At 43.7% G+C, this 25,586-nt stretch overlaps 1 long non-coding RNA gene across 2 annotated transcripts; it reads left to right on the top strand.

The window, feature by feature from the left end:
* The first annotated feature begins 702 nt into the window (after positions 1-702).
* Positions 703-25,586, top strand: LOC107969460 (uncharacterized). 2 transcript variants are annotated; one of them, XR_001711277.4, is made up of 4 exons: positions 703-951; positions 19,126-19,313; positions 23,325-23,422; positions 24,702-25,586. It is a non-coding gene; the product is annotated as an uncharacterized LOC107969460 (long non-coding RNA). The 2 variants fall into 2 exon arrangements; XR_008540742.2 differs by having other exon boundaries at positions 23,303-23,422.

The raw sequence follows: 25,586 nt of genomic DNA, 5'->3' as shown, positions 1-25,586 counted from the left end.
CCAGGCCCAATGCTGGACAGATCCACCTAGCCTCAACTGCCCTGAGAATGGTTCAAGCTCCAGAATGACTATGTTCCTTGCTTTTATATTCTTGGTCAATGTCTTAGTTCCTCGTGGAGAAACCCTGCTGTTTTAAATCTGTATGTGCTCATTTTAAAAGTAATTTTTAATACTGTGTTCTGGGTCTATGATTATCCATTTGAAATCCGAAATTTGGGTATTTTAGAGTTCTGTGTTATGGTAAAACTTGCTTAAGAAATCATTTGTATGTAATTTCAAGCTGTCCATGGGTTGGGGATTTAGGCTGCCAGGAGGATTTCTACTTTATGAAGAGAAGGACACCACCATGGAGAATCACCCTGGCTGCATAATCTGTGTGTGATCCTTCTTCCAAGAGAGGATGGAAAAGGCGTTTGCTCCCTTGCACGAAGAGAGTATGTGGGTTGTTATGTTGTGTTTACATTCTTCGTATACTTAGAGGAGATCCAAACAGACTTCTATAGCGCAGGAGGATTTGATAGAAAGTTACGTAGTGTGTCAGTGTAAGAAAGGGAAAGAAAGCAAGGTAAAGGGATACAGATGAATGGGGTGTGGTTTTAGGTGGTGTAGCCAAGGAGGCTGTTTCTAAGGAGGTGACCTTTAAGCAGAGCCTGTGTGAAATGAGAGCGAGTCACCGCCGAGAGGAGGGGGAGGGGCAGAGCCAGACAGACGCCGGACGTTGGCCAGCGCTGACGCAGGCCCTTGGCTGGGCAGTCCAGGGGGAATCATTATTACGGGAAGGCACATTTTCTGTAGCTTTGCCCGAAGAGAGAAGCTGTTTTCTCTCAGAGATGGAACATGTTAGCCGGTTGCCATGATGTCTTCATTTGTCCATCGCTGCCCCTCTGTGAGCAGGCAGCCATCAGGACAGAGAGTGGCATGCTGGACAGGCCGACTCTGACAAGGAGCAAGGTGAGAAGTGGGACCCATCCCACTCAAATGAGGTTGCCATGGTTATCGCCCCTGGGAGGATCTGTGCCCCTGGGGGAGAAAGGTTTCCTAACACAATACAGAGAGATGGAGAGGCCTCAGAGTCTAACTTCACACATTGCAACATTTTGTTCAGAACCAATTCCAGATTCTGGAACAAAGCCTTCCTCCCTTTCTTTTTCCCTCCCTCTATTCACTTCTGCCTCCTTCCTTTCATTCCCCCTCCCTCCTTCTCTTCTCTTCCTCTGTCCTTCCCTTAGAGACACATAATTACATAAACCCCAACCCTCAGTTCACAGCCCTCTCTCCTGGCTGTCCTGCGCAGCATCTTGGAGCAGAGCATTTTAAGTGCTTAGTGTTTCCCTGCTTCTCTCCTTCTCTTGAATGGGTGGCTGGCTTTAATCCTTCAATTCCCGAATGCTGTCACCCTGACACTGGGAGGCATGGGGGCCAGCAGCCCATAACCTGCTGTGACTGTGGAGGTACAGGGATGGCGATATTCATATGCTTACTGACTTGCCATCTAATGCGATGCAGACTAAATCTCCTTTGAACAACCTTTTGTTTTTAGAGGAAACAAACTTTCCAAAGATGTGCTGCATCGAGTCCTGAGTGGAAGCACAGGGGAGCTGCAGGGAGTGCAGCCCTGGCAGTGTCAGGGTTCCCTGCAGCACCTTCTGTCCCTAATGCTGAGCAGCTGTCAGAGGGAGTGCTGCAGAGAGCTGCCTGCTGCCTGCTCAGGAAATCCTTTGCAAACTTCCCCAGTCACAGAGCATTAGAGCGGAGCCCAGTGAGTTACTGCCTGGCCTGCTATTTCTAGCCACCCCTCTCTTAAGCAGACATATGTACACAAGAGCATTTCTAGACAGAACTAGGTTTCCTGTTGCCTGTGGCTTCAAACAGCCTTTCGTTATTAATCCTTTTAAAGAACAGGACCTGCACCTGTTCAGACTTTAGCAGGATTACAAGTAATTATTGGAAAAGAAGCGTGAAAAAGGTAGGAGCTCGGTTCTGTAGTACAAAAGTCTTGCATGGTGTCCGCCACCACCATATCTGCCACAGTCTCTCGGAATTCATGCTGCCTTGTGGATTACTACACAGCTCCCTGAATCTGGGTTAGGATACCTTTAAGGACAGAGTAACATACTCTCGAAGAGTTGAAAATAGGAAGAGGAGGAACAATTGAACAATTGTATATTGCATAGACATATACTTTGTGAACTCCTCAAAACTTCCTGTGCTGAACAGTGTTTTTTTAGATGGAGTCTTGCTCTGTTGCCCAGGCTGGAGTGCAGCAGTGTGATCTTGGCTCACTGCAACCTCCGCCTCCTGGGTTCAAGCGATTCTCCTGCTTCAGCCTCCTGAATAGCTGGAATTACAGGTGTCGCCACCATGCCCGGCTAATTTTCATATTTTTAGTAGAGACGGGTTTCACCATGTTGGCTAGGCTGGTCTCGAACTCCTGGCCTCAAGTGATCCACCCGCCTCAGCCTCCCAAAGTGTTGGGATTGCAGGCATGAGCCGCCCGCACCTGGCTTGCTGAACACTTGATGATAACAATCACTATTATTTCCTTAGCAGTATCAATTTCATCATCAGGCAGTATAGACTAGTACATTTTCAAAAGATCTTAGCTCAGTTAAAATAGTTGGGCTCCATTCCATTTTAATAATGTCTCTTTAAGACATTGAGTTTCTTCCAAATTGCATAAATCAAGGTGACAAGATTTAGAAATAATAATCAATAAAATATGTCATTTAAAATGATCACACAGTTTTTAAATTAGAAGCCAAGAGCGTGTTAATTATTCCTTTGAGAACGGCATAGGTTTGTTGCAACTTGTAAATTAGTTTAGAAGCTAAGAATCTTAGCTGCTCCTTGAATTGATTCCAGAATTACTGCAAACTGGGTATGGGGATGGGGCATATGAGAACTACTAAGGTTGGTACAAAATGTATCCATGATCTTAGCATTTGTGCCCTATGAAACAGCACCTGAGAGAACGACTTGGGTACAGGTAATTATAATCCTGGGAAGAAGGAGTTAGGAAGTAGGGAGAGACAGGGATGGAGGAAAAACCAATATAAGTGCATATAATTAAGGCACTTAATAATATGGGGTGTATTAGTTATCAATTGCTGCTGTAACAAATGACCACAAATGTAGTGGCTTACCACGAAAAAAAAAATTAGTAGCTTACAGTTCTGTAGGTCAGAAGTCCAACGTGGGTCTCACTGAGCTAAACATCTCAGCAAGGCTGTGTTCCACTTGGAGTCTCTAGGAGGGAACCCTTTCTCTTTTCTAGTTTCGAGAGGTTACCTGCATTCCTTAACTTGCAGCCCATTTCTCCATCTTCAAAGCCAACAGTATCACATCTCTCTGAGCCGTTTTCTGTCATCACACTCTTTCTGACCACAGCTGGGAAAAATTATCTCCTTTGAAGAACCTATGTAATTAGATTGGGCCCACCTGGATAATCCAGGCTCCTCTCCCCAACTCAAGGTCTATAATCATATCTGCAAAGCCCCCTTTACCATAAAAGATAACATAGTCACAGGTTCTGGGGTTAGGATGTGGACATCTTTGGGGGCCTTTAATCTGCCTGCAATGGAGGCAATGGGCAGTCAGCAGTCAGGGGAGTGCTCTTTTCTAATGGGGCTCTCAGGAGTATACAGAATCCCACAATTGTCTACCTGAAGTACAGAAGCTGGAGACGTTATCAGCTCCCATCCTCTGCTGGTTGAAGGTTCTTCTTGGAGATAACTTGCCTGCACCTCCAGGCTGTACTTGGCATAGAGCATCCTGGGCCCTGTCAGCACAGAGCAAGAAGAGCTGGCATGAAATTGTTCCCTACAGCTGTGCTGAGAACAGAGATGGGCCAAGAGGGTGTGAAATAGGCAGGCTACAAGTACCTGCTACATCTTTGACATGGCATCACTTAGGCATGGAGCTTGGATACTGGAGTTCAAACCCAAGGCCTGCCACTCACTGGGAAGCCTTTACAGGTGTTAGATCTTTCTGAAGTCTTGCTTTTTCCCATTTGTTAGGTGGGGAGACTTATAGGGACTGCATGGAAAGTTGGGAGTATTAAATGCACTAACATATGCAAAGCAGCTAGATGTATAAGGAGTGGTCAAAAAATAGCAGTAGGAATTTTTATCTATAGATCCAAAGAAACATTTATTGGTTGCCAGGCAGTGGGGCTACATCTGTGAACAAGACCAGTAAGGTCCCTGCCTTCACTGAGGGGCTTCCTTTCCAGTGCTGGAAATCAGCGATTGACAAGTAAACAAAGAAATATACAAGGCCTTACAGATTATGGCTGCTGCAATATACGACATGAATAGAGTAGGGTGATATGATAGAAGGTAAAGAGACAGGGGTATGGCATACGTGGTCCAGTCCCCTCCACTCCTGACCCCTTCCGTTTTTTTTTTTTTTTTTTTTTTGAGACAGAGTCTCGCTCTGTCACCCAGACTGGAGTGGAGTGGTGCGATTTCGGCTCACTGCAACCTCTGCCTCCCAGGCTCAAGTAGTCCTCCTACCTTGGCCTTCCAAGTAGCTGGGACCACAGACTCATGCCACCACACCCAGCTTTTTTTTTTTTTTTTTTTGTATTTTTAGCAGAGACATGCTTTTGCCATGTTGTCTAGGCTGTTCTTGAACTCCTTATCTCAAGTGATTCATGTGCCTTGGCCTCCCAAAGTGCTGGGATTACAGGCGTGAGCCACTGGACCCAGCTCCCCTTCCATTCTAGGAGGACCTAGTGTGTTCAGGTGGCATCCAGGGATTCCTGGATCATGAGAAGGTGGCTCCTACCCCAATTCTAGGGGTAAATCACAACTGGTCTAAATCAGTGTGATAATCCTATTCCCTTTGGTGAGTGACTGGCTTAAAAGGAGACAGGAAACCCAGTGAGATTCAAGGGGTTACCTCTGGGTGGGGGTAAGTGAGACTTCTGTTCCTGCCTGGTGAGGAGAAAGCCTCTTACCTTTTCCCCCATTCTCTCTGCCTTAAACAAAATGAATGAGCCATCTGGCCTGGCAACAGCCTTTTTGAGATCATGAAAGAGCAAGCATGAAGATAAAAGTGGAACAGTGGAAAGCTCTGAAGGGCTGAGTCCCTGATGATGTCATTAAGCAGCTGAACAAGAGCCAGTAACTATCTCTCACAATGGCTCAGTAAGAAAAAGAAAGCTCTATATTTTAAATGCTATGGCTAGACTGGTTTTCTGTCACTTGCAGCTGAACACTTTCTTAGCTCATATGGATTGTCCAAAGCCAACATTTAATTTGAGACCTGAAGGGTCAGCCATGAAAAGAGCCAAGACAGCATATTCAGGCAGAGGGAAGAAGAAGTGACATGATCTTACAAAAGCATTTAGAGTGGGTGAGAAGGAGGAAGGAGCTCAGGAGGCTGGGGGCTGGGTGGAGTGTGGGAGAGAAGTCTGTCAAGGTGGTGGTCACCCCCTGCAGGGCCTTGACTTCAAGCCTTGACTTCCTGTCACCCAGGATGGAGTGCAGTAATGTGATCATGGCTCACTGCAGCCTCGGCCACCCTGGCTCAAGCAATCCTCCTGCCTCACCCTTCCAAGTAGCTGGGACCACAGCTGCATGCCATGACACCTGGCTATACACAGTAGTTTTTAAGTAGGAGAGAAACATATTGAAATAGGAAATTGTAATGCCCACATTCTTTAATGTAGAATTGGAAACCTACAAAGCCTATAGTTTTGAGAGGCTAATAAAATTGAGTTGTTAAAAATTATGCTGAAAATGCTGAGGGAATTCATCACCACCAGGCCTGCCTTGCAAGAGCTCTTGAAGGAAGCACTAAATATGGAAAGGAAACTCTGTTACCAGCTACTATGAAAACACGCTGAAGTATGAAGACCAATGACACTATGAAGCAGCTACATCAACAAGTCTGCAAAATAACCAGCTATCATTATGATGACAGAATCAAACTCACACATAACAATATTAGCCTTAAATGTAAGCAGGCTAAATGCCTCAACTAAAAGACAGAATGGCAAGCTAGATAAAGAGTCAAGACCCACTGTTGTGCTGTATTCAAGAGACCCATGTTCACATGCAAAGACACGTAGGCTCAAAATAAAAGGATGGAGGAAAATTTACCAAGCAAATGAAAAGCAGAAAAAAGCAGGGGTTGCAATACTAGTTTCCGAAAAAAACAAGCTTTAAACCAACAAAGATTAAAAAAGACAAAGAAGGGCATTACGTAATGGTAAAGGGTTCAATTCAACAAGGAGAGCTAACTATCCTAAATGTACATGTACCCAATACAGGAGCACTCAGATTCATAAAACAAGTTCTTAGAGACCTACAAAGAGACTTCACCTCCTACACAATAATAGTGGGAGACTTTAACTCCCCACTGTCAATATTATACAGATCATTGAGACAGAAAATTAACAAAGATATTCAGGATTTGAACTCAGCTCTGGATCAAGTGGACCTGATACATGTATACAGAACTCTCCACCCAAAACAACAGAATATATATTCTTCTTGGTGCCACATGGCACTTACTTTAAAATCAATCAATAATTGGGAATAAAACATTCCTCAGCAAATGCAAAAGAACTGAAATTATAACAAACACTCTCTCGGGCCACAGCACAATCAAATTAGAACTCAAGATTAAGAAACTCACTCAAAACCAGACAACTACATAGAAATTGGACAAGCTGGTCCTGAATGCCTCGTGGGTAAATAATGAAATTAAGGCAGGAATCAAGAAGTTCTTTGAAACCAATGAGAACAAAGAGGCAATTACCAGAATCTCTGGGATGCAGCTAAAGCAATGTTAAGAGAGAAATTAAATGTCCACATCAAAAAGCTAGAAAGATCTCAAATCGACATCCTAACATCACAACTAAAAGAACTAGAGTGCCAAGAGCAAACAAACCCCAAAGGTAGAAGAAGACAAGAAGTAACTATGATCAGAGTGGAATTGAAGGAGACAGAAGCATGAAAAAACCCTTAAAAAATCAACAAATCAAGAAGCTAGTTTTTTGAAAAAAATAATAAAATAGACCACTAGGTAGACTAATAAAGAAGAAAAGAGAGAAGAATCAAATAGACACAATAAAAAATGATAAAGGGGATATCACCACTGACCCCACAGAACTATAAACCATCAGAAAACACTATAAAGCCTCTATGCAAATAAACTAGAAAATCTAGAAGAAATGGATAAATTCCTGTACACATACACCGTCCCAAGACTGAACCAGGAAGAAGTTGAATCCTTGAATAGAACAATAAGAATTTTTGAAATTGAGGCAGTGATAAATAGCCTACCAACCAAAAAAAAACTCAGGACCAGATGGATTTACAGCTGAATTCTACCAGAGTTACAAAGAGGAGCTGGTAGCATTTCTTCTGAAACTATCCCAAACAATTGAAAAGGTGGCATTCCTCCCTGACTCATTTTATGAGGTCAGCATCATCCTGATACCAAAACCTGGCAGAGGTACAACAAAAAAAGAAAACTTCAGGCCAATATCCCTGATGAACATCGAAGCAAAAATCCTCAATAAAATACTGCCAAACTGAATTCAGCAGCACATCAAAAAGCTTACCCACCATGAACAAGTCGGCTTCAACCCCGGGATGCAAGGCTGGTTCAACATATGCAAATCAATAAGTGTAATTCATCACATGAACAGAACTAAAGACAAAAACCATATGATTATCTCAATAGATGCAGAAAAGGCCTTGAATAAAATTCAACATCCCTTCATGTTAAAAACTCTCAATAAACTACATATTGATGGAACATACCTCAAAATAGTAAGCCATTTATGACAAGCCCACAGTCAATATCATACTGAATAGGCAAAAGCTGGAGACATTCCCCTTGAAAACTGCCACAAGACAAGGATGTCCTCTCTCATGACTCCTATTCAACATAGTATTTGAAGTTCTGGCCAGGGCAGTCAGGCAAGATAAAGAAATAAAGGGTATTCAAATAGGAAGAAAGAAAGTTAAAACTGTCTCTGCAGATAACAAGATCCTATATCTCAAAAACCCCATTGTCTCAGCCCAAAAGTTTCTTAAGCTGATAAACAACTTCAGCAAAGTCTCAGGATGCAAAATCAATGTGCAAAAATCACAAGCATTCCTATACACCAACAACAGACAAGCAGAGAGCCAAATCATCAATGAACTCTTATTCACAATTGCTACAAAGAGAATAAAATACTTAGGAATACAGCTAACAAGGGAACTGAAGGACCTCTTCAAGAAGAATTACAAACCACTGCTTAAGGAAATCAGAGAGGACACAAACAAATGAAAAACACTCCATGCTCATGGATAGGAAGAACCAATATCATGAAAATGGCCATACTGCCCAAAGTAACTTATAGATTCAATGCTATCCCCATTAAACTACCATTGACATTCTTCACAGAATTAGAAAAAACTACTTTAAAATTCACCAAAAAAGAGCCCATATAGCCAAGACAATCCTAAGCAAAAAGAACAAAGCTGGAGGCATGACACTGCCTGACTCCAAACTATACTACAAGGCTCCAGTAACCAAAACAGCATGGTACCAGTACAGAAACAGACACATAGACCAATGGAACAGAATAGAGAACCCAGAAATAAGACTGCATGTCTACAACCATCTGATCTTTGACAAATCTGACAAAAACAAGCAATGGGGAAAGTATCTCCTATTTAATAAATGATGGGAGAACTGGCTAGCCATATGCAGAAAATTGAAACTGGACCCCTTCCTTATACTTTCTACAAAAATTAACTCAAGATGGATTAAAGACTTAAATGCAAAACCCAAAACTATAAAAATCCTAGAAGAAAATCTAGGCAATACCATTCAGGACATAGGCACAGGCAAAGATTTCATGATGAAGATGTCAAAAATAACTGCAAGAAAAACAAAAATTGACAAATGGGAGCTATTTAAACTAAAGAGCTTCAGCACAGCAAAAGAAACTATCATCAGAGTGAACAGACAACCTACAGAATGGGAGAAAAATTTTGTAATCTATCCATCTGACAAAGTTCTAATATCCAGAATCTATAAGGAACTTAAACAAATATGCAAGAAAAAAACAAACAACCCCATTAAAAAGTGGGCAAAAAATATGAACAGACTCTTCTCAAAAGAAGACATTTATGCAGCCAACAAACACTTGAAAAAAAGCTCATCATCGCTGATCATTAGAGAAATGCAAATCAAAACCACAATAAGATACCATCTCACACCAGTCTGAATGGTGATTATTAAAAAGTCAAGAAACCACAGATGCTGGCAAGACTGCCTGAGAAATAGGAACACTTTTACACTGTTTGAGGGAATGTAGATTAGTTCAACCATTGTGGAAAACGGTGTGGCGATTCCTCAAAAACCTAGAACCAGAAATACCATTTGACCCAGCAATCCCATTAGTGGGTATATACCCAAAGGAATATAAATCATTCTGTTATAAGGATACATGCATTCATATGTTCATTGCAGCACTATTCACAATAGCAAAGACCTGACATCAACCCAAATGCACATCAATGATAGATTGGATAAAGCAAATGTGGTACATGTATGCCAAGGACTACTATGCAGCCATAAAAAGGAATGAGATAATGTCCTTTACAAGGATATGGATGGAGTTGGAAGCCATTATTCTCAGCAAACTAATGCAGGAACAAAAAAAAACAAATACCAAATGTTCTAACTTATAAGTGGGAGCTAAATAATGAGAACACATGGACACAGGGAGGGGAACAACAAACACGGGGGCCTGTTGCAGGTGGGGATCAGGGAAAGGGAGAGCATCAGGATAAATAGCTAATGCATGCTGGGCTTAATAACTAGGTGATGGGTTGATAGCTTCAGCAAACCACCATGGCACACGTTTACCTATGTAACAAACCTGCACATCTTGCACGTGTATCCTGGAACTTAATAAAATAAAATAAATGATGCTGAAGTCAGAGACTGCAGACCTCTAATAAGCACTTGTTAGCAAAGAACCTTGGGCATATGACAGACTGTTGACTTCACTGTCATGGGGAGACAGGCTCTGAGCGATACAGCCTTTTACAGCTAATTGTTAAGGAGAAAGGCTGGGAATATTTACAGGACATTTGACTTGGAGACCCTTAGAATATAAATCCTAATCTTGTTGGGGTGAAGGCCTGTTGTGTCAGATTGAGACTTCTGTACTTTTGAATTACAAAAATGTCTCGGCTGATTTATAAGAACTTAAAAAAAAACCGCCCAGACTTTAAAAGTGTCATATTATCTCCTGTAGAATAAAAACCATCAATCCAAAAGCAACATACTAATTGATTGGCATAGAAAAAATTGTACTCAGCCCACTCTGTACCTTCTATGGGATTTGAATTCTTCTTTTTATTTTTTTCCCAAGAAAGTATCAAGTCCTTGGTTTTTTTCCCTTCAGGCCTGATTGAAATAGATGACTAACACATTCATTGTAATAAGAGTCTCAAACATTTATTTCTCAATAAAGAATTTTCCTGAGAGACATGATCTGATGTGTTAAAAAAAAATCCCTTTGGCTGCAATGGGAAGAATGATTTATAGGAGAGGCTAGAGTTGATGTAGGGAGCCCAGTGAGGTGGCTATCACAGTGGCCCAGGAGAAAAATTGATGACCTGATTTGGGGAGTGACAGTGAAGACACAAACACGAGTACTGATTTGAGATGTACGTAGGAGGCAGAGCCGAAAGGACTGCCTGGAGGAATCAAAGATGACTCAGAGGGTTTTGTCTTGAGCAACGAGGTAGACAGTGAGACTCTTTAGTGAAATTGGGGCATTCTGGAGATGAACAACTTTAGATGAATTAACAGTTTCGATTTGGGCATACTCTGCTCCAGGTACCTGGTTGGTATCCAACTGGAGATTCAAAGTAGGCATTTGGATGTGCATGAGTCTGGGGTTCACAGAGAACAAAGCCAGTGTCTATAGAAGGGAGCTCAGGTGGTCCCCAAGCCACTCCAATATTTACAGAATTAACACCACCCTCATTTACAGGTAAGGAGTAGTTTGATATTAAAAAGAATAATGCTAACCTATTTTTTGGATCTGCTATACTCTATCCTTTTTTGGAAGCCCTACATTTGCAAAATTTGGGTTAGGTGTTCCTGTTGTAGAACCTGCCATTCTGTAGTCCCTAAGCGATCCTCCATCAATTACTTAGGTACAAACAATGGAAGCTAGTGCTGACAGTGGCTACCTGGGATCAACGTGGACAGCTGAGTCCTATTAACTGTGTGATTGAGATCATTGGAAGCTAGCTATATCTTGGGTGACTAAAACTCCTTTGAAAACATGCCTTTGAAAGAAGATGTAGGCTCTGGGTGCTATTTTAGTACTTGGATTTGAAAGAGTTACGTTGTGTTTTTGTGTCTGAGTACAGAAGTCTTGAAAAGCAAGACAGGATTAGTAGGATCACAGCTGAAGCCCTTAAGCTCACTCATGTGTTAGCTGCTTTTCGTAAATGTGGTGTTGTAGGAAGAATGGCTCCAGGAAATGTACAATCCTGTGTGTGTCAGGATAGAACAGTGTGGGGGAAACAGGCCGAATAAAGTTATTTTGGTGATTAATTACTATTTTCAACCAAAGTCTTTGGCTTAATTATCTGCCGTAAGTATGCTAATTTGGCCAGCTGTCTCTAGGTAGCTAACTTTACCCCTAATTTAAAAGCTTTCGGCCAGGCGCAGTGGCTCACGCCTGTAATCCCAGCACTTTAGGAGGCCAAGGCAGGCAGATCACTTGAGGCCGGGAGTTCATGACCAGCCTGGCCAACATGGTAAAACCCTGTTTCCACTAAAAATACAAAAATTAGCCAGGCATGGTGGTATGTGCCTGTAATCTCAGCTACTTGGGAGGCTGAGGCCAGAGAATCACTTGAACCTGGGAGGCGGAGGTTGCAGTGAGCCGAGATCGTGCCACTGCACTCCGGCCTGGGAAACAGAGGGAGGCTCCGTCTAAAAAGAAAAAAAAAAAAAAGCTTTCATCTATGGTGGACGAATGCTTTCTGGAGGAAGTAAGAATGCCAGCCTACCAGAGGGGAAGGATGACCATCTTCGTCTGCTGTTCCCAACTGTTTCTAAACCCCTTTTGATGAATGTGCAAAAATCATCATCCTCCAGAGAGACTGATTTCTCCTTCTTCATCATCATCGTGTTATCAAAACTAAGCAGGAGGCCAAGAGTGGTGGCTCATGCCTGTAATCTGAGCACTTTGGGAGGCCAAGGTGGGAGGATGGCTTGAGTCCATAAATTTGAGACCAGCCTGGGCAACATAGCAAGACCCTATCTCTACAATGAAAAAAAAAATTAGCTGGAGATGGTGACATACACCAGTAGCTCCAGCTACTCAGGAGGCTGAGGTGGGAGGATCGTGTGAGCCTGGGAAGTCAAGTCTGACATGAGCCATGATGGTGCCACTGCACTCCAGCTTGGGTGACAGCCAGACCCTGTCTCAAAAACAAATAAAAAACCAAGCAGGAAATGAATGGCTGCTATCTGCATCTTGGATAGAATTAGTGGGTAAGACTAGCAGTCCCTCTTCTTTCTCATGCTCTTGGAATATACCCCTAAAGGCCTTAATTTGTCTTTGAGAACACCAATACTAGTGATAAACAGGATGTGATGTTTCCATTTGTGGTTCTGCTTTTTTGGCTCAGATTAGCACAGGGGCGACACTGGGCATGTGTATTGGAACGTGGGTCTGTTTTTTCTGGTATGGCAAGGCCAACAGATCAGAAGACAATTGCCGTTGAAAAGATACTCTGTGATACTCACATATTCCAAGAAAGGGGCCCACACCATGCCACAGGTGCCAAGTAGGGAAGTACCAGGGCCAGTCAGGCAGCAGAGGGAGTGAGGGGGAAATGTGGGCAAGAGTCTTTATCATGGTTTCTGCAGGAAGGAATGGCGCCAGGCAGGGTAAGCAGGTTTACGATTTGCTAGTTTGAATAATTTCACAGGAGTCTGGGACATAGGGGCTGCCTCTTGCTGTCTGCCATCTGTCCCTAGGGTGATTAGAGTGGGAGCACATGGTCCTGAGTGTGAGAGCTAATAGAAGAGGTGGCACCCGGGGTATGGGCTCTGGGTTGGGCGGCTTGCATTTGAAATGTGCTCCCAAGCAAGTCATTTACTCTCTCTAGAAATTAGCTGACCCTGAGAAAGGCAGTTCCTCCAGGGTCAGCAAAGCCCCAGACATCTAGGCATCAGGAACGCATTATTAATATAGGGTAATAGTTCCATAAGGACTGGCTTGGTAACATGGGGCTTCCTCTCTCTTTTCTCCCCTCCTAAATGCAATAATCATACCCGATTCTCAAAGTAATTGTTGGGATTGAATGAGATGCATAGGTAAGGGGTTGGCACAGTGCCTGGGACCTACCAAGTGCTGAATAAATGACACAAAGGTCTATTTGTGAGTGGCTGGAGCATGAGTGCCGCTCATGGAATTCCAAGAGTTGTTTCATGGCACAGCGTGGAGAAGGGTAGGCGTGCTCCTTCAATACCTGATTCTCCTAGGTGGAAAGCAGTTCTCATCTGTAGCCAGAGATTTCTTTTTTCTTTTTAATTAAACACCCTCAGGGGCACTTTGCACATAGGTGACCATGTCATTCTCAGGGATTCATTGGTTGAACTGACTCAATTTTACCATGGGAAAACTTTGGACCCAGGAGAATAAATGGTTTTTGTAGTTTTCACCAAATAAATGAGGAGTTGCACTTTTTCTGAAAATCTTTCATGGATTAATTAGTGGATCCATTTCTTATTAAGCTTTAGTAGTAAAATACACGATGCTAATGAGGGCAAGGCTTGGAAATCTTTACATTTTAGTTCATCTCCCACTTGTGCAATTCCTTTCTTTCCTTCCTTCCATGAATATTTATTATGCCCAAGGCACAGGGAGGAAGCAATTTGCATAAAAGAAATTAATGGAAGGAAAGAGGACAAAGCTCAGGATGCTTCACCTTGTCTTGCCACATCACCAGTATTTGCTTTTAATTTGGGTTTCTGTCCACTTTTATGAGTAAGTAAAAATACCAAGAGAAAGAAATGTACAGAGGGCATCTAGCTGAAGTCTGAGGCCAGAGAATCACTGCCCTGAAAAGTAATTAGTTTCCTCCATTTTAAATTTCCCTTCCTCTGACCTGAGGGCTTTATCCAGCTTGTAATTATTCTGCAATTATTCTGCAGTGTCTTCCGACCAAGGGGTGTTAGCTCTTGGATTTGTGTAATAATTGACAGCACAACAGTATCATTAGGACTTGAAATATCCGCCCATTTGCTAACCCAGCTCCTCTTGGTCCGAGGTCCCAAACAGGTCAGGTTCAGATGCAGAGAGATGCTCTGTAAAAGAGGCCATGATCTTTCCCAACCTGGTCCCCAGTACTTCCCTTGCATGTACCCTCCAGCCAACTGAAACACTTGGTTTTTTCAGCTTTCTCCCACCTCCACCATGCAATTCCAGCACATGTGGGTAACATGTGCTACGAAGTCAGAGGACCTGCATTGCAAATGTGGCAAATTGCTTAAGCTTTTGGAGCCTGAGCTGCTTGGGCTATAAGACGGGTGAATGGTACCCACAGTCAGATGTGTTTCTGGAAGAAATGACATCAGCATGCCTATCCCTGTCTCTGGCCAAGCCTCCTACTGGCCTGTGGAGGCTTCCCTCGGTGAGCACAAAAGACGTTGCAGGCAAATGCACCCTCTTCTGTACCAGGCAGAGCTTTGACTCAAATCCCTAGAAGACTTCTACCATGGAAATGGGAGCTGGGCCCTGTGTGAGTGTCAAGGAATCTTTTGCTTTTTTAATCTTAGGGCTAGAGTTGGGCCAGCAATTTGGTTTTTCATCAGGTTAGAAAACCTGCCCAAGATGATAGCATCCATGTGTAACAGAGCCCAGGCCCTAAGCCCACATCTGCTGATCCCAAAGCCTAGCTCCTTCCTCTCCCTCTCCATTTTATACTGATGGGCATGGAATCCAAAGGGACCACTTTGGTGCCTGTCAGATTAGTGAGAACTCAAAAACAAAACAAAACAAAACAAAACAAAACAAAGACAAATGGCAACAAGGAAACCCAAAACAACAGCAAAACAGAACAGCTGCAGCTGACCCTGGAGAAGATGCCCTGGGGGCTTCCTGGCTTTCCCGCCCTTTGGGGTAGATCATGGCAGATGGGCCACCCTGACTTGGTTTGATCCTCAGTTATTGCAGCACCCACACAACTCTGCTCCTCAGTCCCTCACCAAAGACTCACCTCCTGTGGCAGAAACCAGCCACAGTGGGATGAGACAGGGTGGGGTCCAGCGTGCACCATTCCTTGCTGCAGGACTCCCTGGTGAAATAAGGAGAGAGCCAGTGGGGTGTGGCTTAGCGGTGCTGGACCCGTGGGGTGTGGCTTAATGGTGCTGACCCAGTAGGCATGGCTTAGTGGTGCTGCACCAGTAGGGTGTGGCTTAATGACACTAGCAGGAGCCCCATGATTATGCACGTGGAGTGGCAGGGTCAGCGATGAGAAATTCGGCAAGTTGGCTAGCCCAGCCTCCTTCCCAACAGTCTCCGCCAACACCCAACATTGACAGCACCAGCTCTCAGGAGAATGCTCTGGTGGCAGCACCCACAAGCTCTGTGGTCACAGGCTTTCCCTGCCTGGTAAGTGAAAGCAGAAGCTTTTAATGTGTGACAGTTTCTAGCAACTGGTCAAGTACTTGTGAATAATGCCTGCAGCAGGCAGCAAGTCATGGTAGGATCAGAGGAGGGCTGGGGGCCAGCTTCCCCTTCCCTGAACCATGGTAACTGTTAGCCTTGGTGAGGGTCAAAGGCGAGAGGAGCCACAACAGGGTGGTGTAAATGGCCATGCATTAGACAGGCCCTGGGAGGTGTTATTATCCCAGTGGCTTCAACCACATCCTGTACTAGGCAACCAGCTGTGAAGATGACTGGCAAGGTCAAAAGCAGCTGATTTATTCGGAGGCCCTGGATGGCATCCCTCCTCTGAGGCAAGGAGACAATTTAGGGCTTCTCTGCCTTCCATGGTTTAAATGTAACTGCGAAGGACACATTTGGGACACAAGAGTATTTGAGAATACTCTTTCTCCCTGGTCACACGTCTCATTTGCTATTCTACCCGGCAACTCCTTCCATTCTCCCACCACTCTTATCTGGAACACCTGCTCTTTGTTGCCAGTTGGGAATGCCGCGCGCGTGTGTGTGTGTGTATGTATACAATCTGCTTAATTCTGTTACTGTTTCCTTCCCTCCTTCCTGGAGGGGCTCTGCTAGTGTAATGAGCGGCACACACGGCAGTCAGGCTGAAGCACCTACCACCCCACAGGGGCATGCATGCTGCTTAGCTTAGCAAGGCTCCTCACTGTGATGCTCGGTGTGGTCCTCTGAGTCCAGGGGATCTATGTGTCCAGACAGCCCTCCCATCTACCTAAAATAATAAACAGTCCTTTAACTCAGAACTTTGTAGAAATTCAAAAGATTTTGTTGAAAAGGACACTTAAAAATGAAAGCTATATACATTTACCATAAAGATATGTGTATAAAACAAAATCCAGAAGTTTCAGTGGTCTTTTGTGTGTGTGTGTGTGTGTTGGAGTCTCACTCCTGTCGTGCAGGCTGGAGTGCAGTGGCGCAATTTCGGCTCACTGCAGCCTCCACCTCCTGGGTTCAAGCAATTCTCCTTCCTCAGCCTCCTGAGTAGCTGGGATTACAGGCTTGTACCACCATGCCCTGCTAATTTTTGTATTTTTAGTAGAGATGGGGTTTTACCATGTTGGCCAGGCTGGTCTCAAACTCCTGACCTCAGGTGATCCACCCACCTCGGCCACCCAAAGTGCTAGGATTACAGGCATGAGCCACCAAGTCCGGCCTTTTTTGAGACAGAGTTTCAAATACCTCAAGTGATCTCCCAGCCTCGGCCTCCCAAAGTGCTGGGATTACAGGAGTGAGCCACCGTGCCTGGCCTGGTCATCTCTTATACACTTCCAGGTGTTTCTCACCAGGGAACTGGAAAGGACTCTCCCCTGGACACAGTTAAGATGAGGGCTTCCCAATCCTGGCTCTTCGTTAGAATCACCTGGGCTGCTTTAAAGATCATGAATACCGGTCCCACCTGAGATCAACTCTGTGGGGCAGGGATACACACACCTGTATTTTAAATGATTCTCAGATGCTTCTGCTGCAAGAGCAGGTGAGAGCCCCTGGATGAGACGAGCCAACCAAGCTGTGAAATGAAGACAGTAAGTAACTCAGCTTTTGGCACCTGGAAAATGGAAATAGAAGAAAAAAATGAAATAGAATCCATAAGCTTTATTTTCTATCCGTCAGCCCACCTAACTGTTAATTATGTGAATCAGTGCCACTCAAAACCTATCTAAAACTATAACCCATGATATGTCCTCAGTTTCCTTCAGTAGCTACTGTCTGTGTACCTGGCCACTGGCCCTCGCACTGCCCATTGACATTTTGCCCACTCTTCTCAAGCCTTCTCCCCCAGACAACTTTATCTCCTAATTCACTAGGAAAATAGAGGCCCCCAAATTCCCCACCTGTACACAATGCTATCTCTCTCCACCTACAGTCACCTCCTCTCCTCTAGGCTCAGGGGAAGAGGGGCTCCCTCACCTTTCTTCAAGGTCACTCCCTCCAAGAGTCCTCCAAGTCCATTTCCTGCCCCTTCACCTCTTCAGTAACTAGGCTGCTTTCCCTCTGCTCTTCCTTTTTAGCCCCTCCCTATAAACTATGTCTTTCCCAGCATACAAAACATTCTATTCTGCTTTCTTAAATCAAAACAAAACAAAGCAATCCATCACAATCACAGGTCCTCCAAGTTCTCCTTTTCGTTACAACTAAGCTTCTTGGAGGAGTAATTGACATGATCTGCTAACACCTTCTTACTTCCCATTCACTGTCTTCAGTCTATTGTAATCTGACTTCTGGCCCCATTGTAGGACAAGCCACAGACAAAACCTCTCAGACACCGAGTTATAGAAGGAAGGGCTTTATTTAGCTGGGAGCATTGGCAAGCTACTGCCTTAAAATCCAAGCTCTCCGAGTGCACAATTTCTGTCCCTTTTAAGGGCTCACAACTCTAAGGATTTCACATGAAAGGGTCGTGATTGATTTGAGCAAGCAAGGGGTATGTGACAGGGGCTGCATGCACCAGTGGTCAGAGAGAAACAGAACAGGGCAGGGAGTTTCACAGTGTTCTTCTATATAGTCTGGAATCCATGAATAACATCGGTTTCTAAGTTATGAGTTGATTTTTAACTACTGGGTTTAGGCCAGGCAGGCCCAGGCCTGGTTTTGGGCCTGGCGCCAGGCTGCCTGTCTTTGGTTTTACTTCCTTGTTGTTTTCTTAAAACAGGTGATGAGTATAAAACAATATAAAACAATATGAGAGGGTCTCTCCTCTCACCATCACTCCACTAAAATTGCCCTTATCAAAGATACCAACTGGCTGTTTCTTGCTAAGTCCAGGGCTTCACAGTAGATAGCAGGGGTCAGCACGTTCCCCCAAGGACCTGGCTCCTGCACAGCCCTGCCCCACAGCATCATCTCCTTACAAGCACTTGCCCCCTTGCATTTCCCACTCACACTACCAGAGGTTCTCTCCAGTTCCCCTAAGCTACGCCCTCTTTCCTCTCTGTGCCTCTGCTTGTGCTCTTCCCTCTGCCTGTAATGCTCCTTTCCACATTCTTCATTCCTGAATTACACACGTCTTGGCTCAGGTACCTCCCTATTCTCTTTGGAGGTAAAGAGTTATTTCTAACTGAGATGGGAGAGGAAAAAAATGGCTTCCACCACTGGGCAGCACCATGGCCTCCCTGACGCTTCCTGCGCAACACCAATATATGTCCCCCGGCTGTAGCAGCTCAGGAGGTTCGTGCTGCTTGGCATTCTACTAGAAAGGCTACCTTGTTGGCTCCTCACTTAAGTGCAGATTCTCTATTAGATCTGGATGCTAGTAATAGGATCATTTTCTAGGGACTCCTACATGAAATGTGAAGTTCTATTTAATGCAAGTCCTTGTTCCTGTACTACCATATTTCTCACATTTGCCTGATTGTGAAAATCACCTGGTGTTTTTATTGAAAATGCAGATCTCCACGCCACTGCACTCCAGCCTGAGAGACAGAGCACGACTCCATCTCAAAGAAAATAAAAAACAAAAAAGAAAAGAAAATGCAGATCTCTGGGCCCCACCCGTACCTGGGGACTCAGAATCACCAGGGCAAGGTCTCATCCTTATGCGTCACATGTGTTTTGAGATCTCATTATCTCCTGGGAGGTAGGTCTGTGAGTTATGGCTGGCAAAGCCAATTACCTGCCAATTACCTCTTGAAAGAGCAACACTGTGCTTGCTGAACTGGAGAAACTGGGGCAGTTGAGCAACATCTGAGATCAAGGCAAAACAAAATGCATGGTAAACTTCCCCTCATGAATGAGTTCTTGGCTGGTACTCCTTATTTTTTCCAGGGTGGGATTTCTTCAAATGAAATATTAGCTTTTTGCACAAGGTACACAGGGGAAGGGAGAGTGGAGTTTTGTGGGTCCTGGTAGCACTCTTCTATCTCACAGTGCTGCCATGGAATCCCAACACTGTGGCTCAAGTTTCAGGGCATCTGGTTGAGTGGGGTCATTAGCCCTCATAGAGAGGTTGAGCTTAGGGCTCCATCTCCAGGTCACTGAAAATTTATGATGTGGACTTGGATATCCCCCTCATTGCTTCATTATTGCTCAGGGATCCTAGTGACATCTTGATGAAAAGGCAGGATTTTAAGTATGTATTTTCTCTTGTCCCTACCATGTGAAACCATATGGCCCTCAGCCACCAGGGATAGAATTGGAGGATAAAGCAGGATTCACTTATCCAAGTTGGGGTCAAAAAATGGAAGCTGAGGTAAAGAATGGAGATGGTAGCCTCTGTTTTTAGGGACATCTGCACACAGTGAACTATTATTAAAGCACCAGACTTATCCTTGTCAGTGCTTCTCTCAGAGGGACACAGGCCACCAGGCTTCCTGTTTCTTACACCTAACCCGACTTGAGGGAACTCTTTTTTTTTAAGAGAGAGAGTTTTGCCCTGTTGCTTAGGCTAGAGTACAAGTGGCACAATTGTGGCTCACTACAGCCTCAAACTCCTGGGCTCGAGTGATCCTCCTGCCTCAGCCTCCCAAGTAGCTGAGATTACAGGTGGGAGCCACCACACCTGGTCTTGGGGCACATTTTATTTCCAACTTAAAACAACATTATATGTATATGTCACATATTAATAATATATAACACATATAGCAAACAATGCTATATGAACACCCTTATGGTTGCATTGTTACTCATATCTTTTTTTTTTTTTTAAGACAGAGTCTCACTCTGTCACCCAGGCTGGAGTGCACTGGCACGATGTTGGCTCACTGCAACCTCCGCCTCCAGGGTTCAAACAATTCTCCCTACTTCAGCCTCCAGAGTAACTGGGATTACAGGTGTGCACCACCACGCTCAGCTAATTTTTGTATTTTTAGTAGAGACGGGGTTTAGCCATTTTGGCCAGGCTGGTCTTGAACTCCTGACCTCAGGTGATCCTCCTGCCTCAGCTTCCCAAAGTGCTGGGATTACAGGCGTGAGCCACCATGCCTGGCCCATATCTTTCTTAATTAACTAGGACAAATTCCTAGAAGTAGAATGCACATTTTATTTTTTTTTTTCCTTTGGCTTTTTCCTTCAACTTTTAATTTAAATTCCAGGGCCCATGTGCAGGATAGAATGCACATTTTAAAATTTCAATATCTATTCCCAAATTGCCACTTTCCTGCCCCAAAGCGATACCAATATACAATCCTATTGCTTACTTATAGATTAAACAACCTTTGTCAATTTTATAGACAAAATAATATATTTCATATTTTACATTTATTTGATTTCTAATTAGATTGAAGATAGGCCTCATACGCTTAGGGGAAATTTGTATTTCTTCTTTTTAAATTATCCTGTCCTTTACCATTTTATTATTGGGGTGTTTATATATTTTTAGAATTAATCTGCAAGAGCTCTTAATCTGTAAGATTACGCTTTCTCTGTTATATGTTGAAATATTTTTCCAGTGCTCTATTTTAATTTCATTGCATTTCTTGCCATCTAGAAATTTAATATTCTTATGTGATCATATTTACTAATTTTTTCCTTATAATTTCCTTATTTGGTGCCATGTTTAGAAAACCACTCCTCAACCTAAAGCATATAAATAATTTTCCTAATGTTTTCTTGCAGCACTTGATGGTTTATTTCACTTGAATCTTCAATTCATCTGGAATTAATTTGGGTAGAAGATGCAGGATAAGGAGCCATCTTTAATGTTTTAAATGGTTAGCCAGTTACCCAACTTCAAGGGGACATATTATTACCTTGGATCAAAAAAAGTAAAACGAGATAATTTTAGTCTTCCTCCTCCAAGATTAAAAAAAAAGCCAAAGAGGAGTATGGGCTGGAAAATCAAGAAAAGGAGGAGACTAATCCAAAAAATGGAAGCTGAAGTTGCCAGAAGTGAATGGCTGCCCATTAGGCCTCCCAGTCCTCCTTCTCCTTCATGGTTAGAAAGAGGTATGGCAGCCTTCACTTGGCCACAAAGCTTTACCAGGCAGTGAAGATACAGGCATTAGGAGACTTGATTGCTTTACTTACTTTGACACAGAGGTAGCATAATGCTACCTTAGAATTTAGATGATAATTCCTCTTCCCTTTTCTTCTCATGCATTGATTGAAAATATATGTTAAATTTATTTACAAACTGTAAAGTGCTATTCAAATATGAAATGTCATTAGTACCAACGAATATTTTTATTCAGAAGATATTCTCCATGGGTAATCCAGTCAAAATTCACATCACAACATGAGTATTAAATAATCAGTCAAAATGCATCCTCATGGAGCAAAGGATTTCTTGATATTGGTTGACACAATGGGCAGAGTAGGCAATATTCCTTGTTTTTGTGAAAAGCAAGAACTAGTCATATTACAAATATAATATTGTCAAAACCTAGGACAAGATTTCCTTCCACTCTTTGGAGGGTGTCTAAGCTTGGGTTCCCTTGGAGCAGACTCTGAGCAGGAATTTGAGTGCAGGGAATTTATGTTGGAAGGGAAGGAAAGACCAATAATAGGAGGAGGGGATGAGGGAAGGAGATAGGGAAGGTAAGGCAGTGGAGGAAGAAATGTTCCCAAGCCAGATCCTGCTGTGGGTGACTGGCGTGTAATCCTGCTGGAGAAACTCCGGGATATGGGGGAAAATGCAGGTTCCAGGGGGTGTGGGAGCTAGCCCCAGACTCCTGTGAGCCATTGCTGGTGAACTGCACTTATGACATTAATCCTCTGCACAGCTGATCTGCTGCATAGGTAAACAACGCTGGCTTCAGCAGCCAAAGAAATGCTGGGGCTGGCACTTAGAAGGTAGGGTGGCAGGCTCTCAAGTGGTCAGGGTGAAGTGGGTGCTGGTAGCATCTTCTACAGAGGTTTCTCCTTTTTTATCCCCCCCTCTTAGAGCCAAGGTCTTGCTCTGTCACCCAGGCTGGAGTACAGTGGTACAAACATAGCTCACTGCAGCCTCAAACTCCTGGGTTCAAGCAATCCTCCCACCTCAGCCTCCTGAGTAGCTAGGACTACAGGCATGCACCACCACACCTGGCTAATTTGTTTTCTCTTATAGAGACAGGGTCTTGCTATGTTGCCCAGGCTGGTCTGAAACTCCTAACCTCAGGAGATCCTCCTACCCTGACTTTCCAGAGTGCTGGGATTACAGGCATGAGCCACCACACCCAGTCCCAGAGGTTTCTCCTTAATTTGAAATACATCTTACTTATGTACACAGCAATGCTATAAAACAGGGGAACATTTACTTTCTCCATTGTTTCCTCAGAATGGCAAATCAGGAAAAGTGATAAACATATGTCACAGGTAGAATAGGAAACTTCTTTATTAGGTCTTTGGCTTTTTGATATTTGAATATCCAAATATTTAAATCTCCAAACATGCCTAGGAATAACTAAAGCCACAAGGAAATATTCAACTTTTGATACTTCCACTCCATGTTTTTACAGTGTTGTTTATAGTAGTTACATACATATATATTTTATATCAAATATATATAGTAGTACCTATAGTAGCAATATTACTACTATAAACACTGTAAAAAGAGTGAAAATATCAAAAGTTGAATATAGCTTATAGTAATATATATTAAGCTATATATTCACATTTATAGTAATATATCATATATATATTTGATAGAGGTTCTTGCACTGTTGCCCAGGCTGGAGTGCAGTGGTGTGATCATAGCTCACTGCAGTCTTGAACTCATGGACTCAAGAGATCCTTCCACCTCAGCTTCCCGAGCAGCTGGGACTACAGGTGGGTGTCATCATTTCCAGCTAATTATTTTATTTTGGTAGAGATGGAGTCTTGCTGTGTGGCCCAGGCTGGTCTTGAACTCCTGGCCTCAAGGAATCCTCTCACCTCAGCCTTCTAGAGTACTGGGATTACAGGTGTGAGCTAGCATGCCCAGCCAATAGTAATAATATTAACAATGATATTCTCATAACATTTTCACATCTGCCATTTCATTTAACTCTCAAAGAAGCCTTATGAAGCAAGGGAGGTAATTTCTGTCCCTCAAACTTCTAGGAAATTTTAAACGCCCTGACAGAAAGCTTACGTGCTTAAACCGCTGCTGAAGTTACAGGCCCAAGGGAATAAGGGGTGGCTCAGATTCAAGAGGCTTCCAAGAGCAATAGCTCTTCTCCAAAGTGGGGCGGGGGGGCGGGGGGCGGGGGGGTGGGGCTTTCCTCTCATTGTGGGAAAGTGGGAAGAGATAGTTTATAGGAAACTAAGGAATAGGAGAAAAGCCCCCTGGGAGCTGGGCTAGGCAGAAGCCGTCCCAGTAGCAGCTGGTCTTTGGCCCAGGAAGTGCCCCTGATGTCCTAGGATGCATTTCATCCTCTGGCAGAACCCCTCCTCCCCCACTAAGGACACTGCACTTCTGGGGAAAACATGGATGTTTGGGATTTTTTGTCCCTTGACAGCATTGCCGTTGAATACTAGCTATGCTCAACCACCTGTTTTCCAGAATATAACCTTTATGTCTAAGGAAGCATATTTCCTGCAGGAATAGTAAATACCTTCCGAGATGTGCCTTTCGAATGGACACCATGCCAAGCTGCAGCTCCACCACACAGCTCCATGCTAACTGTTTAGAAATGCATGCTCCCTGAGTGTGAAACGATTAAAGTTAGTGGTTAATATGCAAAAGCCTTTTGAGCAAGTGATGATTTAATCAGTAAGTGTGTGCTGCTGTGTGACCTGTGTGCATTCGCAAGACTCAAGTGCTGCAGAAAGTTCCGGCCCTCTGCCCTCTGAAACTCCCAATTCTCATTTTATCAAGGGCTCAATGTAGAGTAAAATAAACCACACATTCAAAATGTATGGAGAAAGAAATCTTCTGGAAATGGAAAGGTACACTTTATATACTGGGGTCATACAAGTCTTTATGAGCGAGGCAGAAAAGACATTTCCAGTCAATAGCATTCACCATCTCAGGCCCCTGTCCCTCTACTGTGGGAGAATTACGTTCCTTGCCCTGAGGATGATTAACAAGGATATCCCCGATTTCATCTCTGCTTTCTATTCCCAGCTACGCAGACATTGTGCTGGAATTTCTATGCTGAAGAATTAAGCTATATTGTTTGGCAAAAGAAGAAACTGAAAACAAGAAATCCATCCCTTTCTACCACTGCTATTATATCATCCACGTTTAAAAAAAACAAGTTTGTATGTAGTTACATACAACAAGAAGTTTCTGCTTCGGATTTCTCTGTTGGGCAGGGTGGTGGGAGGGATGGGGTCTCGAGTTTTTCCCAAGTGAAATCCTGGTAATCCTGCCTGAGAGAATTCTTATGAAAGTTTCACTCACAATGAAAGCAAACTTCCAAGGTGGAGGAGGGTGAAGCCGGCTGGCTGGACCGATCACTGAGGCCCAGTGCTGCGAAGAGAGTTCAGCATATTATTCCAACCCTTTCTGGGAGCACGGCCCAGGCTTGGCACCGGTTTGGTGTTCTCGAGTGTGACGCATTCTGAAAACCTGGCTGCGTCCATGGCCCAGCTCCAGTTCTGCAGGGCTCAGCATCAGGCTGCCCCCTCTCCTAAGGTGTTTTGCAGGATCGCCCCTCAGAGCTAAACACCCACCAGCTGACCACCCGTTCCAGGTGATGGGATTTTGGCTCAGATCAGCCTGGATCAGGGTGGACCTCTACAAGCTGGCTTGCATAAATGTAAATGTCTGCTGCCCATCTTGAAGACCATCGGCAAGCTTTGGTGGGTTCATATTCAGTGGCATTAGGGATTAAGGCAAACTTAAAATGATTCTGAGTGTAAACAGATACAGATATAAACTTTTGGGGGAAGTATTTGGTAATAGCTAATAACAATCGTTAAAATGTTTATATCCTTTGACCTGATAGTGTTAGTTCTAAGAATTTACCTTAAGAAAATAAATAAATTTATATCCCATGATATCTTC

Source organism: Pan troglodytes, chromosome 17, assembly GCF_028858775.2.
Source record: "Pan troglodytes isolate AG18354 chromosome 17, NHGRI_mPanTro3-v2.0_pri, whole genome shotgun sequence".
NCBI lineage: Eukaryota > Metazoa > Chordata > Mammalia > Primates > Hominidae > Pan > Pan troglodytes.
The sequence above is the reverse complement of the archived record's forward strand: the minus strand, read 5'-3'. Positions and strand labels throughout refer to the sequence as shown.